Source organism: Balaenoptera musculus, chromosome 9 (genome assembly GCF_009873245.2).
Source record: "Balaenoptera musculus isolate JJ_BM4_2016_0621 chromosome 9, mBalMus1.pri.v3, whole genome shotgun sequence".
Classification (NCBI taxonomy): domain Eukaryota; kingdom Metazoa; phylum Chordata; class Mammalia; order Artiodactyla; family Balaenopteridae; genus Balaenoptera; species Balaenoptera musculus.
Window position 1 is genome coordinate 40,764,286 of NC_045793.1, and position 21,779 is coordinate 40,786,064.

The window sequence follows — 21,779 nt, forward strand, 5'->3', positions numbered from 1 at the left end:
TCCTTAAATAATCAATACTCTTGTGATTGTTCAGGAAGGCTCTTTACTTATTGATGTTCTTCAAATGCATTATTCTCCTTAAAATATAGAAAGCAGAAAATAAGATTGTTGTTTTGGTAAGGACTGACTAGGTTCTATTAAATTTCATATGCACATAGTCAAGGAGGCAGATGCTAGGATATGTAGTCTCAAACTCCCCACATAAATATCAGAGTAAGAACCCCACATAACAAAGAATTTCTAACTTAGTAAAACCCCACTGGTGAATCTATGGTGAAATAGTATGAACAGAAGGCAAGTTTAAAATGAAGAAAACACTATGAAGCTGGTAGTTTTCAGTTAATACCATAAAATAAAGAGTTTCTGTTATTACGGCTCTTTAATTTTTTTTAAATCCATAAGTGTTTTTTAAAACATCTTCGAAGACTACCAAATTCCAGACCATATTATGAAAATAGTAATGTTTTATTAGAAATGACAGGGGCTAAATTTATATCATTTTTCATTCATAAGCAAAAATCACCTTTTGTGTTAGCCTAGTAAATCATTTATATTACAAAGTAGCTTATGGTCCATCCAGAGATATTTAGTAGGATATCAAAGAATATTTATTTATAATCATGCACTAGAGTAAAAGGAAACACTTGAACTTGGAAGAAAAACTGCTGTCACTCTAGTAGTTTCCTAATGGCTTTCTCAGAGTAAAGGCTTTAATGGAGATTTTTATTATTGTTCTTAATTAGACTAAGCACCTCCAGGGAGCTGATCTCTTGTGACTCAGATTCATTTACCAAGAACCATGAGAGAATTCAGGAAAAACAAACAAACAAAAAACAAACAGCAGTGGGAATATATACTCTGCAAAGAAACTCTTGTTTTCAAAATGCTAAGCTTATCCAGTTGAGAGAATTTGTTTACAATATTTGTTTTGTGTCTTTTTAATTAGGCATTTCCAAGGCCAGCCAGGGGGACAAACCACTTGTTTACCTTTCTAGGGAGCACCTCCTTTTACCCAATATTCTCTCACCTTTCTCCCTTACCTCATTAGAATATACCTGTCCTGTATTTCACGCCTCTGGATCTGTGTTCTGTTAGATAATTTGACCATCTGTTTTTTTCTATTTTGACCAAAGACCTGGCTGACAATGCATGAGGCCTATTGGAGAATATTTTTTGCATTTCAACAAGGATCATAAATTCCTCAGCCAAAAGCAGTAAAGAAGGATGGAAATTTCACACATAATGAAAGGTCCTAGAAGTCTCTCAAGATTTCTTTGAACAAGATGGTTTTCCATTGTCCTCAAACAGGACCACAGTGGTACCCCAAGGCATCCTTAGACTCAAAGGAGTTACAGATCATATGTGATCAATAAGCATTCATTTAACTAAATGAAACATTGTTTAACTAAATGAAAGAGAGAGGAAAAAAAGAGCCAGAGAACTGATCCCATTGAAAATATATATGAGACTGGAGAACAAAGTCTAAGAGTCATGATCAGAGAAGTAGAAAGGGAGCCAAGATAGAACTGACTTGTAGAATCCAGTGGGGAGAGAATTTCAGAGAGAATTAGGATTATTAGTAGTGTCAAATCCTACAGTTTTAGAGAAAAAGGAAACAAGGACTAAGAAATGATATTGATTGGTTATTAGGAGCTCATTATAACCTCCAAAAGAGCATTTGTTTACATATTTGTTTGTTTCCTTATTTTTTTACATACTTAGGTAATGTGATGGGAGCACAAAACAAGACTGTAAAAACTTGAGGAATTAGAGAAAAGTAGGAAAATGGTAACAGTGAAGTCAGACTACTTATAAGGTGTTTGGCTTAAAGAAAGAAAAATGGATGAGTGTGCCAAGTGTTGACAGCATCAAGAGAAAGGATATTTCTGCAGATGGGAGAGAATTGAGAATGTTTATATACTAAAAAAGAAGCCAGTTGAGTGGGAGAGATGGAAGCAGTGAAAATAAGGAAGTTGAAGCCAATCTAAAGAAGGTTAGAAATAGAAGGTAAGATTTAGAAATAAGGGCATGAACTATATAATTTAAATAAATAAATATGGGAAAAATTCAGGAATTTAAACTTAAGAATGTGAGAGAAGGAAGAAGCAAACCTCAAATCCATAAAGCAAAAGTTGAGATCATTCTCATTGTTTGGAATGATAATAGGAGATTGAGCAAAATTTTAAATCTTTAGGACATATCAATAAATACAAAGGAAGCATATTTCCTTTGAAGAAGAGCTATAAAGTGTAACATAAATGCAAACAAAAATATTAAAACCTAAAGAAATGAAATGTAAAAGTAAAGAAATGAAGTGTGAATGTGAAAATGCAATGAATCTATGTACCAGATTTGTGCATGTTGAAATTTTATTTATTCTCCTTAATACTTTTAACTTTAAAACTTAAATTCAGTGGCCTGAGGCCATGGGTTTCAGAGATAAGATCAACAGAGAAATGTAGTCTAAGTCCTTCCTTTGGTGAATGGGCAGGGGGCATGGAACCACTATTTTTCTCCATGGACTTTATATATTGAAATAACACCGGTAAGTCTAGCCATTTCAGCTGGAACTGTGTGTGTGTGTGTGTGTGTGTGTGTGTGTGGTCTTATGATGCCATACTTTTAGCAGAAGACTGAGAGGGAAATACAAATTTTAAGCCAAATGTATTAATCAAACATTGAGAAGTTGGCCGGCAAGAAGAAAAGAGGGTTTACAGTATGGTTTGGGATTGGAACATTTAGGAAAAGCTCTGTACTGATAATAATTGCTAAACAGGGGAAGGAAAAGAAGAAAGATGTAAATTCTTGGCTCTGAGCTCAGTCAGGACAAGGAGAAAGAGAAAAATGCTAAAGAATAAGGAATTCCTTCAAAGGAATATGGAAATTAAATCATCCCTGCTGCTCAAACACAATAAAAGCCATCTGCCACCAAAACATCAGTGAGGACACAATGCATTGTGAAGTCTTCAGACAGTAGAAAGACAGAAGCATTCTATCTCGGCACATGGACTATTTAGTACAGGCATGGCATGCCTGCTGCCTGACCCTACTTACCAAAAATGTCATTAAGTCAGGAGGAGTTTAGAAACCTATGAAGATCTGTAAACTAGGAATTGAATGAGCATGGCACAGAAATGTTTGTTTCTAAGGCATGCCCAGGAAAAATGAATTTATCTATTATACCCACTCAGGATTGTGGACTGGTGAAATATATTGATTTCACTTAGAATGTTGTGATATGTTCTTGTGGGCTTCACCAGAGACAATCTGATCTCCTTTCTACACTCTGCCTGATTTGGATCCCAGCCAAGAAGTGTCATCTTTTGGGTGATGACTCCCATTTCTCTTCCTTACTTCTGGTCTTTTCACTAGAGCTTCAGCTGCATTACAAGACACATTTTCTTGCTTATCATCTCATATGTAACATAATTAGGTTCATGCACACCTTTTGCCTTTTTCCCCCTGTCCAAATTTCCCAGGCTTCAGAAGCCTTTGGGTACAAACTTGCATATTTGTTAACATTCAAATTTCACTTCGTATCTGCAAAGATAGGACTTCGTTTTGATTGAGAGTTTCTCCAATTCCCCTAAACACTTCTAGGACTCTCCAGAAAGTGTCCCATCTCTCTGAGGCTCTCACAGTGCCACAGGGATGTACACAGCTGGAAAGAATGATTCTTTTCCCTGCTCTACACCATACCCTTCCTCCAGGAGAAATAGATAACATTTCATGGGGCCCTTCAGTGAAAAAGAAATCCTCCCAAATCAGTCTCTAGCCTCTCTACTTTGATGGCTCAGACTTAATCCTTGAACTGGACCAAGGAACATTTGCCACACCATCCTCTAGTTGCCCCAGTATCACGTGCCTCCCCTAGTCACCCACGCAGAAAACTTTCTCCTCCAAGCAAGTAAAACCGTCAGATACTTGCCTGAAGGAGCTACTAGAGCTAAGTCTCTACGTGACTCTTGTCCAGTTGAGGCACAGCTGGACTTGCCCTCTTAGAAGGCAGTGACACCCAGGCTGTCATTCCTTCAAGCTATAAAACTGGATGCCACTTTTGATAGAGTCTCTTCTATTCCACGTAGCCAAACCATCCAAATCTCATTCATTCTTCAGTTTCTCTATGTCTGAGATTAATTTGATGGTGTGCAGAGCCAGCTCATACTGATTGACAAAAGCCAACTGTTGCTGTCAGGAGTTTGGTGAGCCAGTTGACCTCGAATTGGCAGCTTGAATTCAGTCATTGTGAAAGTATTTACGCCACAGAAAGTGGCAAGTTACCAAATCAGGGCTTTTCCCCCTAGAGAGTCAACTGTTAAATATTTACCAGCACACCACTGGATAAATCCACTATTTTCATGCAGAATGGTACAATTCATTAACACTCAGATTTTCAGAGTAATCTCTCAGCTCTTCTTGCCTTTTTTCCATCTCACATCCACTCATCCAAATCAAATCAGTGAATATTTTAAGATTTACATTAGTCCCTATTGCCAAGGGACTCAAGTACAAAAGTGAAGTCTCCCAATATGTTGCTGTCAATCTTAAAAAATGGGTTACAAGAGATAATCCATGTAATGCACTTAGCTCAATGCTTTGGGCCATAGAAACCATTCAGTAAATATTGGTTGTTTGTCAGTATTATTTTTACTAGCATTAATTTGCTATGCATTAAGTTCATCTTCACTTGCATTAAAAAAAACCCTCCATATTATTCTTTGATACAGCGAAGTCTTTATCTCTACAAGTTTATTCTCCAGCTGAAATGTCCTCCTATTCTCCTTTCCCTTAACAAATATTTTCAGATGCAGAGCAAACCATACCTTTCTCCAAAAGCATATTCTGAATAACCCCAGACCACAACTATCTCTGCAGTTTCTGAATCCCTTTAGTACTTTTTTTTTTTTTTTTTTAACCAAACCATTAGCGCTTGTAAATACAGTACCACTAATATTGCTCTGGGTCTTTATTTTTTGTATGTACATTGTTTTGCACAATAAAGTATGAGTTTCTTAAGAATAAGAAGCTTAATATCAACTTTTGATATTACACACATACTTTCATGCCTGTGGCCTGCATCTAATCTCACCCACTCTCAATAGAATATTGTTCATGAGCGTGGATGTTGTGTACAGTGAGCCCTCTCAACGAAGACAATATTAATCAAACATAGTCCATGACTGGTGACCCCCCTATGATCCATTCTACTTTTCACCTGGGGGAAAATAGCACTGTAAGGCAGAAACTGTTACCTCCTTCCAAGCTGTGACCCTTTCGGTACATCCTTATTTTCTTTTATCTCTAAGAACAAATTAAAAATAATTAAAATATGAAGCAGTTTTTATTTATTTTTATTACTTCATAATTCTAGCCATTTACAACTCATTTAAATGTTGCCCATAAATTTCAAAATTATGGGGCAATAAAAATAATTAAAAAACAGAAGTAAAAACATGCCAATGGCAAATCCTTTCCAAACTTAACATGAACACTGTCAGCAGAAAGGAGGCCCAAACTCAGAAGGGATGAGATGCATCTTACATTGGAATTTCAATGTCATGAATATGCAGACAGAGTCCATCCCCAATAAAGACAGTGAAGGAATTTGCTTTCTATGGCTAAGAACCTCCATGTGACCAAACAGGCCCTGATCCATCTTAGGAGGAAAGCTAAGAACACTGATTACCTACATGTCTATTCTGACTACATTTGTTCCCCTGGGGTCTTTTCAGGATTGAAGATTGAATCCATCAATATGTTCTCTATTCAAACCCAGATGAGAAGAGGTTTATGGAAATTTCAAGGTCCAAGATGAAGGTGATGGCACAACCCATACAATTCTAAAAATAAAAGATTCAATTTAGCCCTTTGTTAGCTTAGAGGAGAGAAAAAATTATTTTCTTCCAGAAGATATGTCATATCCACTGTATTTGTATGTAAGATTGAGCAGGGATGTGAGCATATTTTTATGTGTGTGCATGCATTTATTTCATTGATGGACGATTTGATGTGCCATTAATGTAGTCTTTGAGCTATAAGCAACTAGACATAAAGATTGAATAAGTTAGCATGAGCTGTGTGAAAAACACAATGACTTCATCAGCTTCAAATCATTCTCTTTGGACCAGAATTACTCTTAGGGGTTAAAGTATTATTTTCAAAAAGCATTTGCTAATATTCATAGCTAAACCAAAATGAGGGTGAGCATTGAGAAAGCCACACTCTCCTAATACATTAATCAAACAATAATTGCAACAATGGTTTTTACCACATCAAGGAAAACATAATGTATTTTTGCAGTCTTGACATTCTCATGATTCTAATAATGCCTACAATCTTAACTAATAACTATGCATGTATTTGTAGAAATAATATACACGTATATATGTATATGTGTATATATATATATAATTTTTTTTTTTTTGGCCGCACTGCATGGCATGCAGGATCTTAGTTCCCTGACCGTGCCCCTTGCACTGGAAGCATGGCGCCTTAACCACTGGACCGCCAGGGAAGTCCTAGAAATAATATTTTTATAGGAAATTTTCCATAACCATTATTAACGAAGAGAAGCCTTTTTCTGAGTAACGAAGTAGTTATTAATCACCAGCATGTGCCATTGACTTCAATGATGTTGATACCCCTAACACCATCTGAAGCAAGGCCCATGCAGAGGTGAAATCAGCAGTTAATTGCAGCAGCTAAACTTAACAAAAATGGCTAGTTTCAAAAAGGTTAGTGGAAAGTGAAAGACGTCAGTTGACTTGCATTTATGCCTGGTGATGTAGCAGGAGAACATTAATAAGCACAATTTTTTAGTTAATTAAATTGAATTCTATTACCTGAATTCCTAAGATGAAGATTCTTCCTTCTAAGAAAGAAGTCAAAAGTATTCTTTCAGGCAATCTACATTGCAAAGTCTGCAGTTCCCTGCTTTCAGTCACAAAATTTGTGGACAGGGCAATTGAATTTTCATGGATTGGATTAGTGCTGATTCTAAAGAAGGGAGAGTTTACTACCAACATTGCAATCTATGATAATGAAATGAAATATTTAAATTAAATTTCAGGTTCAGCACAGCTTCACTGCAACATGGCCCTGGCAGCTGTCTCTGAATTTCTCAATACAGTACATCAACCCCTACATAAATTGCACATTTATGCAAACGAAGCTGTAAAAACACAAGAAGATGGAGTACAAATTTCTCCTTTGCCAATCTGAAGCATTGAGTCAAACCACCATAAGAAGAGAAGTATAGTATTTACTTCAAGACATCAACTTTTGGAAAAGATTGCCTATATTTTTTTTTTTAAAAAAAGGAAAGAAGAAATGAAGAAAAAGAAAAAAAGAAACAATCACAGTGTAGCCTTTTCTTAAAAGTAGCTCAGTTTGCCATGTACCTCATTCAAATGTAGAAAGAAACCGAAGGCAGAGCCTGTTATCAGAGAAAAAGCTAAAATTGCATTTTAACATCCTTAGATTCAATCTATATCTTTTTCTTCTCTTCTGCTCTTTTTATTCATGGACTCTTTACAACTTCACTCGAAATATGTTACCCAATCACCAACTCTACAAACAGAACTTTTCAAAGCCTTACAACTGCACTGAGGAAGCAATTCTAAAAATTCAATACAATGATGAGGAGATATATCCTGTACGTAAAACTCTATTAGCTTCTGATGGTGCTGGAGGGTGAGGTAGAATTAGGGTTTTACTTCATCTACTGATAGCCAGAGTTTGCAGGAAAAAACTTTTACTGCCAAAAAGAATGGAGGACAAAACAATTTAAATTTGGGTACAGATAAAAGTTATACAAGAGCCAATTTTCAAAAGCCAGCGAAAGGTGAGGATCTTTTGAATTTGTCTACACCACCACACAAAGTTTGGGTCCACGATACTGCTACTGTCATTCCCATTGCCCCTACTTTTCAGTATCTGTACCACTGTTTCCAACTAAACACAGACAATCAGGACTTCATTCAATGAGGATTTAGTAACTGCCTATCCTGTGCTGGTATCATGTTCCATGATCTAGAGGGGAGATAGGGTTGAACACAAATATATATAAACCCAAAAAGTATGAGATATTTGTCTTATGCACAGGGCACCTTGAAAATCCCCTCTGTTATCCATCTTAGACATTAGTCAAGTAGGGTGACTGATGCTAACACTATCTATAAGATAATTTTATATCTTTACCAAAAAGCCAGTAATTTCTTGGCTTGGGGAAAAAAATCACTAATTTTTTCAATATCATTTGCCCATTTGTATAGTTTTTGTAACTTGTTCAACTATAGAAGTGAGTGTGTTTGCTTTTTTATTTTTTAATGCCATAATTTCCAATAACTTCTACCACTGGTATGGCTCAATTTTAATAATTTTAGCTAATATTAATACAAATAATATTGAGTGCTGACATTCAACCATTGTTATTTTTTTCCAACTATTATTTTTTTTAAATCACCTCTATAGATTCCATTTGAATTCCACTAGTTCCATTCAACTAATCTGAATACTATCACCTAAGAATTATTTTATTTACATCCAAGTCTATGACTTTGCATCTATATATGCACCTACATAATTTTCAAATAATATATATTTTTCTAAAGTAATTTACAAATAAAGATAATTCATGCAAATAAGACATTTACTTATTTTTCCTATATCATAAATATTTTTCTATGACAATACATACTGGTATAAACCATCCTAATGACTGCAAAATACTTTATTGTAACAACTGCCATAATGAATTAGATAATGCATTTGACTAATTTAACTAATTTGTGGCTAAATACACAAGTTCATTCTAGAACAAATATTCAGTTCTTTTTTATTTTTGGTTCTTTTTTTTTTGAATTTTATTTATTTTTTTTATACAACAGGTTCTTATTAGTTATCTATTTTATACGTATTAGTGTATATATGTCAATCCCAATCTCCCGATTCATCCCACCACCACCACCCCCTCTCTCGCTTTCCCCCCTTGGTGTCCATACATTAGTTCTCTACATCTGTGTCTCTATTTCTGCCTTGCAAACCGGTTCATCTGCACCATTTTTCTAGGTTCTATATATATGCGAAAATAAACGATATTTGTTTTTCTCTTTCTGACTTACTTCACTCTGTATGACAGTCTCTAGGTCCATCCACATCTCTACAAATAACCCAATTTCATTCCTTTTTATGGCTAAGTAATATTCCACTGTGTATATGTACCATATCTTCTTTATCCATTCGTCTGTCAATGGGCATTTAGGTTGCTTCCAGGACGTGGTTATTGTAAATAGTGCTGCAATGAACATTGGGGTGCATGTGTCTTATTGAATTATGGTTTTCTCTGGGTATATGCCCAGTAGTGGGATTGCTGGGTTGTATGGTAATTCTATTTTTAGTTTTTTAAGGAACCTCCATACTGTTCTCCTTAGTAGCTGTATCAATTAACATTCCCACCAACAATGCAATAGGGTTCGCTTTTCTCCACACCCTCTCCAGCATTTGTAGTTTGTAGATTTTTTGATGATGCCCATTCTAACTGGTGTGAGGTGATACCTCATTGTAGTTTTGATTTGCATTTCTCTAATAATTAGTGATGTTGAGCAGCTTTTCATGTGCTTCTTGGCCATCTGTATGTCTTCTTTGGAGAAATGTCTATTTAGGTCTTCTGCCCATTTTTGGATTGGGTTGTTTGTTTTCTTTAATATTGAGCTGCATGAGCTGTTTATATATTTGGGAGATTAATCCTTTGTCCGTTGATTCGTTTGCAAATATTTTCTCCCATTCTGAGGGTTGTCTTTTCGTCTTGCTTATAGTTTCCTTTGCTGTGCAAAAGCTTTTAAGCTTCATTAGGTCCCACTTGTTTATTTTTGTTTTTAGTTCCATTACTCTAGGAGGTGGGGCAAAAAAGATCTTGCTGTGACTTATGTCAAAGAGTGTTCTTCCTATGTTTTCTTCTAAGAGTTTTATAGTGTCTGGTCTTACATTTAAGTCTTTAATCCATTTTGAGTTTATTTTTGTGTATGGTGTTAGGGAGTGTTCTAATTTCACTCTTTTACATGTAGCTGTCCAGTTTTCTCAGCACCACTTATTGAAGAGACTGTCTTTTCTCCATTGTATATCCTTGCCTCCTTTGTCATACATTACTTGACCATAGGTGCGTGGGTTTATCTCTGGGCTTTCTATCCTGTTCCATTGATCTATATTTGTTTTTGTGCCAGTACCATATTGTCTTGATTACTGTAGCTTTTAGTATAGTCTGAAGTCAAGGAGTCTGATTCCTCCAGCTCCATTTTGTTCCCTCAAGATTGCATTGGCTCTTCATGGTCTTTTGTGTCCCCATATAAATTTTAAGATTTTTTTCTTCTACTTCTGTAAAAAATGGCATTGGTAATTTGATAGGGATTGCATTGAATCTGTAGATTGCTTTGGGTAGTATACTCATTTTCACAATGTTGATTCTTCCAATCCAAGAACATGGTATATCTCTCCATCTGTTCGTATCATCTTTAATTTCTTTCATCAGTGTCTTATAGTTTTCTACAAACAGGTCTTTTGCCTCCTTAGGTAGGTTTATTCCTAGGTATTTTATTCTTTTTGTTGCAATGGTAAATGGGAGTATTTCCTTAATTTCTCTTTCAGATTTTTCATCATTAGTGTATAGGAATGCCAGAGATTTCTGTGCATTAATTTTGTATCCTGCAACTTTACCAAATTCATTGATTAGCTCTAGTAGTTTTCTGGTGGCATCTTTAGGATTATCTATGTATAGTATCATGTCATCTACAGGCAGTAACAGTTTTACTTCTCTTTTCTAATTTGTATTCCTTTTATTTCTTTTTCTTCTCTGATTGCCAAGGCTAGGACTTCCAAAACTATGTAGAATGATAGTGGCGAGAGTGGATATCCTTGTCTTGTTCCTGATCTTAGAGGAAATGCTTTCAGTTTTTCACCATTGAGAATGATGTTTATTGTGGGTTTGTCGTATATGACCTTTATTATGTTGAGGTAGGTTCCCTCTATGCCCACTTTCTGGAGAGTTTTTATTGTAAATCGGTGTCAAATTTTGTCAAAAGTTTTTTCTGCATCTATTGAGATGATCATATGGTTTTTATTCTTCAATTTGTTAATAGGGTGTATCACATTGATTGATTTGCGTATATTGAAGAATCCTTGCATCCCTGGGATAAATCCCACTTCATCGTGGTGTATGATCCTTTTAATGTGCTGTTGGATTCTGTTTGCTAGTATTTTGTTGAGGATTTTTGCATCTATATTCATCAGTGATATTGGTCTGTAGTTTTCTTTTTTCATAGTATCTTTGTCTGGTTTTGGTATCAGGGTGATAGTGGCCTCGTAGAATAAGTTTGCGAGTGTTCCTTCCTCTGCAACTTTTTGGAAGAGCTTGAGAAAGATGAGTCTTAGCTCTTCTCTAAATGTTTGATAGAATTCACATGTGAAGCCATCTGGTCCTGGACTTTTGTTTGTTGGAAGATTTTTAATCACAGTTTCAATTTCATTACTTGTGATTGGTCTGCTCATATTTTCTATTTCTTCCTGGTTCAGTCTTGGAAGGTTATATCTTTCTAAGAATTTGTCCATTTCTTCCAGGTTGTCCATTTTATTGGCATACAGTTGCTTGCAGTAGTCTCTTAGGATGCTTTGTATTTCTGTGGTGTCCATTGTAACTTCTCCTTTTTCATTTCTAATTTTATTGATCTTAGTCCTCTCCCTCTTTTTCTTGATGAGTCTGGGTAAAGGTTTATCAATTTTGTTTATCTTCTCAAAGAACCAGTTTTTAATTTTATTGATCTTTGCTATTGTTTTCTTTATTTCTATTTCATTTATTTCTGCTCTGATCTTTATGATTTCTTTCCCTCTATTAACTTTGGGTTTTGTTTGCTGTTCTTTCTCTAGTTCCTTTAGGTGTAAGGTTAGATTGTTTATTCGAGATTTTTCTTTTTTCTTGAGTTAGGATTGTATTGCTATAAACTTCCCTCTTTGAACTGCTTTTGCTGCATCCCATAGAGTTTGGAGCATTGTGTTTTCATTGTCATTTTTCTCTAGGTATTTTTTCATTTCCTCTTTGATTTCTTCAGTGGTCTCTTCATTATTTAGCAACGTATTGTTTAACTTCCAAGTGTTTGTGTTTTTTACGTTTTTTTCCCCCTGTAATTTATTTCTAATCTCATAGCGTTGTGCTCAGAAAAGGTTCTTGATATGGTTTCAATTTTCTTAAATTTACCAAGGCTTGCTTTGTGACCCAAGATGTGATCTATCCTGGAGAATGTTCCATGTGCAATTGAGAAGAAAGTGTAATCTGCTGTTTTCGGATGGAATGTCTTATAAATATCAATTAAATCTATCTGGTCTATTGTGTCATTTAAAGCTTCTGTTTCCTTATTAATTTTCTGTTTGGATGATCTGTCCATTGGTGTAAGTGAGGTGTTAAAGTCCCCCACTATGATTGTGCTGTCGATTTCCTCTTTTATAGCTGTTAGCAGTTGCCTTATGTATTGAGGTGCTCCTATATTGGGTGCATATATATTTATAAATGTTATATCTTCTTCTTGGATTGATCCCTTGATCATTATGTAGTGTACTTCCTTGTCTCTTGTAACATTCTTTATTTTAAAGTCTATTTTATCTGATATGAGTATTACTACCCAGATTTCTTTTGATTTCCATTTGCATGGAATATCTTTTTCCATCCCCTCACTAGCAGTCTGTATGTGTCCCTAGGTCTGAAGTGGGTCTCTTGTAGACAGCATATGGATGAGTGTTGTTTTTGTATCCATTCAGTAAGCCTGTGTCTTTTGGTTGGAGTATTTAATCCATTCACATTTAAGGTGATTATCGATATGTATCTTTCTATTACCATTTTCTTAATTGTTTTGGGTTTGTTTTTGTAGGTCCTTTTCTCCTCTTGTGTTTCCCACTTAAAGAAGTTCCTTCTGGGAAGTACTTATTTGTGTGCATGTGTGCACTTATTTATCTAAGTGCTAAACTTGTTGTAGAGCTGGTTTGGTGGTGCTGAATTCTCTTAGCTTTTGCTTGTCTGTAAAGCTTTTGATTTCTCCGTTGAATCCAAATAAGATCCTTGCCAGGTAGAGTAATCTTGGTTGTAGGTTCTTCCCTTTCATCACTTGAAATATATTGTGCCGCTCCATTCTGGCTTGCAGAGTTTCTGCTGAGAAACTGGCTGCTAACCTTATGAGACTTCCCTTGTATGTTTGTCATTTTTCCCTTGTTGCTTTTAATAATTTTTCTTTGTCTTTAATTTTTGTCAGTTTGATTACTATAAGTCTCTGCATGTTTCTCTTTGGATTTATCCTGCTTGGGACTCTCTGTGTTCCTGGACTTGGGTGGCCTTTCCTTTCCCATGTTAGGGAAGTTTTCAACTATAATCTCTTCAAATATTTTCTCAGGTCCTTTCTCTCTCTCTTCTCCTTCTGGGACCCCTAAAATGCGAATGTTGGTGTGTTTAATGTTGTCCCAGAGGTCTCTTAGGCAGTCCTCATTTCTTTTCATTCTTCTTTCTTTATTCTGTTGTGCAGCAGTGAATTCCACCATTCTGTCTTCCAGGTTACTTACCCATTCTTCTGCCTCAGTTATTCTACTATTGATTCCTTCTAGTGTATTTTTCATTTCAGTTATTGTATTGTTCATCTCTGTTGGTTTGTTCTTTAATTCCTCTAGGTGTTTGTTCTTTAATTCTTCTACGTCTTTGTTAAACATTTCTTGTATCTTCTCAATCTTTGCTTCCATTCTTTTTCCAAGGTCTTGGATCATCTTCACTATCATTATTCTGAATTCTTTTTCTGGAAGGTTGCCTACCTCCACTTCATTTAATTGTTTTTCTGGGGTTTTATCTTGTTCCGTCATCTGGTACATAGCCGTCTGCCTTTTCATTTTGTCTATCTTTCTGAGAATGTGATTTTCGTTCCACAGGCTGCAGGATTTTAGTTCTTCTTGCTTCTGCCATCTGCCCTCTGGCGGATGAGGCTATCTAAGAGGCTTGTGCAAGCTTCCTGATGGGAGGGACTGGTGGAGGGTAGAGCTGGGTGTTGCTCTGGTGGGCAGAGATCTGTAAAACTTTAATCCATTTGTCTGCTGATGGGTGGGGCTGAGTTCCCTCCCTGTTGGTTGTTTGGCCTGAGGCAATCTAGCACTGGAGCCTACAGGCCCTTTGGTGGGGCCAATGGTGGACTCCAGGAGGACATACACAAATAAGTACTTCCCAGAACTTCTGCTGCCAGTGTCCTTGTCCCTGCAGTGACTCACAGCCACCCCCTGCCTCTGCAGGAGACCCTCCAACACTAGGTCTGGTTCAGTCTCCTATGGGGTCACTGCTCCTTCCCCTTGGGTCCTGATGTGCACACTACTTTGTGTGTGTCTTCCAAGAGTGGAGTCTCTGTTTCCCCCAGTCTTGTCAAAGTCCTGCAATCAAATCCCACTAGCCTTCAAAGTCTGATTCTCTGTAAATTCCTCCTCCCATTGCTGGACCCCCAGGTTGGGAAGCCTGACGTGGGGCTCAGAACCTTCATTCCAGTAGGTGGACTTCTGTGGTATAAGTGTTCTCCAGTTTGTGAGTCACCCACCCAGCAGTTATGGGATTTGATTTTATTGTGATTGCGCCCCTCGTACCGTCTCATTGTGGCTTCTCCTTTTTCTTTGAATGTGGGGTATTTTTTGGTGAGTTCCAGTGTCTTCCTGTCAATGATTGTTCAGCAGTTAGTTGTGATTCCGGTGCTCTCACAAGAGGGAGTGAGCTCACATACTTCTACTCCACCATCTTGAACCAATCCCCCAAATATTCAGTTCTTATTATTCAGTTCTTACTATGGATCATGCACTGTTCTAGGAATTTGAAACAGAGCAAAGAACAAACACAAAATTTTTGCCCTCTTGGAGCTAACATCCTAGTTTTGTTTCTACTCCAAAAAAATTTCATACTTAATTTCAAAAAGCCTTTGAGCTGCAGAGAAATTCAACAATAAATTCTGTGTATAAAGTAAGCACAAAGATTGCATTGTGGTTTGGGATTACCAAGAGGTTCCTTGAGGGGCAGGGTGTTTCTGCCTCCATATAATCTAATCCTTCGGTATCTATTCCCAAACCACCTCCAAATAAAGAGAATCAAAGAAGGAGGTGGAGGAGGATGCTCTGTAATTGCAGCTTCAAGATGTCTCTCCTCCAACCCCTCCCTCCATTCCAGTAAGACTGTTTTCTTTGGTTCTTCCTATGTAGAAAATCTGGAACACTGACTGAACAATGATGACCTGAAGAACTTGTCCCTGTTTCAAGATTTGTTCCTTCCCTCTAATTGGTTGCAGGACACCTTTATTTTAAATGAGCTCTCACATACTGGGTTGTCAGCACAACCCACTCACAATTGAGTATCCTACATTTTTTATAGTATCCCTCCAGCTCTCTGTACTTGTATGTGTTTGTGTGTGTATAAATATCTATATCTATCTATACAGATAGATAGATAGATATAGATATTTAACCCAAAGAGGTTAAAATTCATCATTAAAAAGATGAACACGTCTGAAAACTCCAATTCGAAAAGATACATGCATCCCAATGTTCACAGCAGCACTATTTACAATAGCCAAGACATGGAAGCAACTAAATGTCCATTGACAGATGAATTGATAAAGAAGATGTATATATATATACAATGGAATATTACTCAGCCGGAAAAAGGAATGAAATAATGCCATTTGCAACAACATGGATGGACCTGGAGATTATCATACTAAATGAGGTAATTCTGACAGAGAAAGACAAATATCATACGATATCACTTACATGTGGAATGTATGTATCTAAAAAAATGATACAAATGAACTTATTTACAAAACAGAAATAGACTCACAGACATAGAAAACAAACTTATGGGTACCAAAGGGGAAAGTGGGGGAGGGATAAATTAGGAGTTTGGGAATAACAGATACACACAACTACATATAAAATAGACAAACAATGAGGACCTGCTATATATCACAGGGAACTATATTCAATATCTTATAATAACTATAATGGAAAAGAATCTGAAAAAGTATATATATATATATATATATATATATATATATATATATATATATACACACACACATACACACTTTGCTGTACACCTGAAACTAACACATTATAAATCAACTGTACTTCAATAAAAATAAATATTTTTTTTAATAGATGAACATGTCTGACAAGCCTGGATAGCTTTTCTACTGAATAGACCACATTTTTGTAATACACGGGCCCTATCCTTGACTCTGAAACTCCTTTTAATGTGTCTAGCCTTGTTATGCCAGTCTTCTGGGTATGAGAACAGCAAGGGTAATGGTACCAGAAACTCAACTGAATGTTGGTGGTGTGACCACAGTAAACATAACATGGTGAGGAAAGACTTTCTTCTCTCCAGCTCAGCAACTCCCTCCTCACATGCAAACACTGACCTCAAGAAAAGATGGTACTACCAGTGAACACTAAGTAGACAGGGACGTCAGCAGACATTAGGAAACCACCTGACGTAAAGGTGGCACTATGTAGCACTGGTTTGAGTCCTCTGGTTCTCCTTCTGCAAGGTCCTAGGAACCAGATGTGGTACTTTAGATGATGCCTCAGGAACAGAGAAACTGCCCCCTTGGCTGTGAATGCTGCAGCTTTCAGGAGTGGTACAACAGGATGTGGAGAGAGTCCCCAGCTTGACAGGGAGGTGATCCAATCCAAAGCACTGGCTTAAGATTATACCTGGGCATGCTTCAGATTCAAGGAGCCACACCTGGGCTCTGGACACCAATGAAAGTGAGGTCAGATTGGGGCTGAACTATGGGTGAGCCCCCTCAGGATTTGGAATGCTCTATGAGGGCTGTCCCTGGGGCAGAGAGAGGACATACGTTGAGTGGTAAGGTGGGAGGACAGTCACATTAATTTTTATTTTAAAAAGAATTATTGTGACCTTTGTTTGTTCTCCAAGCTGATGAAGTAGTGCATTTATGCTACATGAAATAGCTCTTATTGAAAAATATGTATTTTTTTCATGTGCTCTCAGTAAAGCATTCAACAATGCTGCAGAGAATCACACACACAAGCATGCATATACAGATTATATATATATAATATACAGACTACATATATATACAGACTATATATATAATTATATATATAAATTATATATATTTTTATATATATATAAAATTATATTTATAAATAATGTTTTCAGGAACTTACGTTAGGAACATAGAATATATACAAGTATTTACATGCAGAATTTGACTACACTGAAATTTGACTACTACTACTCTGAAATTTACTTTAAGCTATTTAAAGGAGTAAATTTATACCACACAATTAATAGAATTTCTTTCTAATTTAAGCCAAAGAGGCCATAGAGCAATTATACTAATTCCATTTCTGTAAAAATTCTTCTAAATTATAAATCCAAAAGCCACTCCCAAAGGAGTCTTATTTTAGATTTAAACTGCTCAAGACAGGTCAGTACAAACAAAAAACAAAAAAACAGCAATGTGCAGAAAAAATTTTTTTCTTTCAAAAATATTTTTAAAATATTTAAATCATCTAGATTTTAATTCATAATTTTAAATATATACATTTAAAATTAGCAAAGCATACTCTAATAATTTGAAAGATTTCTAAGAAAATATATAATTTTTCTCTTAAAGTTCCCAAATGTTGGGGATTTTTCTGTTCTTTCATTATTATTCAACTCAAAGGAATAAATCCTGTTTGAAATATGACTCTGATCAAGAAAGACAAGGAAAGACTGAGGAAATTTTTACACATCGGGAGAGACTAAGTAGATTTGAAGACGGAATGCTATGTGGGATTCTCGATTGGATTCTGTGACCAAGAAAAAGGACATGAATGGGAAAATTGTTGGGATTCAAATACCATCTATAGTTTAGTTAATAGCATTTTGCCAATATTAATTTCTTGGTTTTGATCATTGTACTATGTTTATGTAATATGTTAACATTAGGGGAAGCTGGGTGAAGGGTATATAGGAATTCTCTATATTATTTTTGCAAATTCTCTGTAAGTCTAAAATGATTCCAAATTAACAGTGTAAACCAAATCCTTGGGCAGAAATGTCCTTTGTTTCCTTATGCAATTGGGTGGATTTTAGCTGTAAGTGAAATACCCCTCTGCAGCATGCCTGAGGGAAGATCTTGTGATAATGAGAAAACTAATTCCTCACCACCTTCGGAACACTGATTTGATGGCATCTTTTGCATAAATAAAAATATATTTTTTATCTTAATAAACAAAACATTTAAAAATTCAGCAACTAATGCCTTCTAAAAACTGTGCTAATAATAATGATGATTGAAACTACTACATCGCAGGCTGTATCCTCTGCATTGTTATGTTAAGCTATAATTACCATGTTTTTTCTCCAGTCATTTTTCATTTTAAAATTTTAAGTAAAAAGTGCTTTCACAGATTGCATTCCACAGCGTTCTTTGGGACCTAGTCATAACACCATAAAGTACAGCAGAATCAGGAAATGTAGGCTAAAGGGGCCCTACCTAAGAGGGTTTGCTAAGAAATGACTAATGGATTTCAGTATGAAACAGTTTCATTTTAAGTTTATCCCAAGAGCATTAGCCCCGAGGGCTACGTTATTGGGAAGTTTAAATTCAGTCTGCTTTCATTGTGAATTGAATGCAAAGGCCATAATTAAGGCCTGTTTTCAGATTCCTAAATTTTAGCTTCTCTAAATTATCTTTGGTCGGCCAACACACCCTTAAAAGGATGAGATATACTATCTAAGAATTAGGATTGCCTTTATGGTAGAAAATAAGCAACTTTGTTATTTTAAGGTCACAATATATCTATCACTCCTTACCCAAGTCAACTCTCCTTCTGGCCTTCCTCGTGACATCGTTCTACGTTTCTGATTCTCACTTGGCTTAAATTTTCTCATAGCAGCAGGCTCAAAGGAAAAGCAAACATAGTACTTAGAAGGTCACCTATGTGTATAGTCATCCACCAGTAGACAAACTAATAAGACTTAGTTCAGCAGATTGGCTAGTTTTTAACTCAAGAGAGAAAGAGGACTACTGCAGGAGAAGGAAAACTTGAAAGTCTAAAAGTATAAGCTTCTGTTCACAGATGAGGGTAGGAGTAGGAGACTCAGAACCTGGGGAAGAGGGAGAGGAGGCAGCAGAGGCACTAATGCAAACTTACCTGCTTACAACTGGCTGGAAGAAAGCCTTCTAAGACTCCATCTCAAAGGTGATGATGGCGCTTCTCTGAAGCAGTAAGGATGCCACCAAGTTGTGCTGTGTAGAGAGGAAAAAACAAATTCACAGCTGTGAATTGTCTTGTTCCAGATCTCAGCCAATGCAAATCACAAGATGCTACCTAAAATATTAACACAATTTACTTGGACCTCTGAGCTCAAATAAAAATAAATGCCAAGGAACACTGTCATAAAGTCAATAAATGCTGACTAATGGCTATTGTTGAAGGGAAAAAATAGCTTTGAAGTTGTTTTGAAACCACAAATATCCCATCAAAGGTTACAATACAGTGTATGTATTGCCAAGGTAATCTTCTCCCCACTAGAATAACAGAATCAGACAAAAATAAAATGTTAGAAAAAAACACGAAGAAATTAGACAGTTGATCTATTACAAACTTTATTTTAGAGCTTTGGGTAGTAGAGGTAAACTAATGCCTCTAGCCTTTTGAAAGCATCTTTTCCCTACACTTTGCCAGTCCCTCCAGGAAACTTCTTGTCAGTCTTTGTGCCACTGTTTGCATCTCCAGCTGGCTTTCCAATTTCTTGAAACTACTTGGAAGAAACCATTACACCTTCTCAGAATGAAAATTTTAATTGGTATAAACAAAACGGTCATATGATTTCAACACCTTCCCTTTCCACAGTGCTTTTACCAAAACTATTTAACTGATTATCCTTCTGAGGATTTGGCCCAAACATAATCAGAGTTTCTTTGTTGGAACAATTTGCCACCTTTAAAAAAATAAGTTGGCAGGAGTGGCTTGCTTTTATGTTATCTTATTTGTATTGGGTTTTTTTTTCATGGATAATACTTTTGGAGTCAAACTCAGTCCTATGCACCTGTGACACTGAACCCAGGGTTCCCACCACTCCAGGCACGAATGGCTGCCTAGGTATGTGACCTGTGTAGTCACACACGGCCCCACGTTCATAAGTGCCCTGGGCTTGGTTTAATGGTCTGCTGTCACCATCTGAAAATTCTTAATAATTTTTTGAGCAGGGGCCCTGCATTTTCATTCTGCACTGGGTCCTGCAAATTATGTACTTGGCTCGAGGTAACACCTTAATTAAACAAATCCCTGCCAGAAGACCCTGCTCTATAGCCTGCCTAAGTCCCCAGAATTCCTACCAGGTTAGGCCTGATCCTGAAGATACTAAGAGAGTCATTTTTTCAGAATATTAGTACAGATTTGCTTCTTAGCTGGAGCCAACTGTAAAAGGACCAGGTAAGCAATGGGAGGAGGAGGAAGGGTATATAAGAAGGAAGGTGTAGGAAAACTCTTGGAAAATGTTTTTAAGATAGACACAGCATTTGGGGGGTTTCTAAATGACAGAAGTGAATTCTAAATATCACTCTCTATGAACATACACGATAATCAGAGTCAGTTAGTACTGAAAAAGCAAATAAACAATTTTAACTTGATGATCATAACTTAAAAATTAGAAGGGACTTTAGAAATCATTTAGTTAAACCTTTTCATATTTCTGTTTCATCAGGAATGTGAAGACGATAAAGCCCACCGGCTCACATATAGTTAGGATTTCAGCAGTGATGAAAATCTAGGTGTTCTTGTTCCCAACCCAGGGTGCTATCAAGCACATCACTCAGCCTCTGAAAAAGTAAATGTCCTTCATAAAGCTGGTCCAACACAGAAACAGTTGTGATGTTGCTAAGAATGGGCCCAAGGTATCACCCACGCCTTTACAAAGTCTCCTCCCGTATAAAGTACTCAAGAGCTTGTGTGAATTCTGTGAACACCAAAGCCAGATTCTGCCTGGCTGGCCTTGAGAGTGGTGTCATTGTGGATTTACACTATTACAATGGGGTTGAGGTACGATAGTGTGGACAGTTTTAAAGTATATTTTTCAAAGTATTTTTCATACAAAGTGTATACTGTGGCTCTCACTATATATAGTCTTGTATTTTTGACTTGTTTAAATATTGCCAGTTCTGAATAGTGGTTCTGTCTTTATTTGTAAGCAAATGTGGCATGTGATGCCCCAAAAAACACATTTTTCCTTTCCAGACACTTTCCGTATTTATTATTGATTTTATGGGGGGGGGGGGTGCGGGTGGGCATCGGCTGTATGTGAAATTTAAGAACAAAGAAAGAGTCCAGTTCTGGTTTTGTGGTGAAGTTAGAGCTCCCTCCAGTGATCTGTCCGGCTGACTGAACTTCAAAACACCCTTCCTTTCCAACTGTTCCTCAGTGCATACAAATAAATTTAAGCTTTAGCGTTTTTAATGCAGACTTTTTCCCTTTTAAAAATTAAACTCAGCTGGTAAATACATTAATATTGATTTCTCCTAAAATCTTGTTAAATATCTGTATTCATTTTTCCTCTAGTAGAACATTTAGAGGGTAGAATCAATAAAATAAAACATGGTCAAGGAATTTTGGCAGAGAGTCTGTTCATGTATTGTTATTATTTATAAACTTTTATGACTCTGCAGGTGAGAGTGAACTTTTGCAGTCATTAGCAAACAAAGGAACTGGAT

The 21,779-nt window shown here is 36.4% G+C and overlaps 1 long non-coding RNA gene across 1 annotated transcript in view; it reads right to left on the minus strand.

Moving 5' to 3' along the window:
- LOC118900981 overlaps positions 1-19,299 on the minus strand; it is an 83,092-nt gene extending 63,793 nt beyond the window's left edge. The window contains exon 1 of the long non-coding RNA XR_005021262.1: positions 19,222-19,299. This is a non-coding gene — a long non-coding RNA (uncharacterized LOC118900981). The remainder of the gene's footprint in view (positions 1-19,221) is intronic.
- Between the last annotated feature and the right edge of the window lie 2,480 nt (positions 19,300-21,779).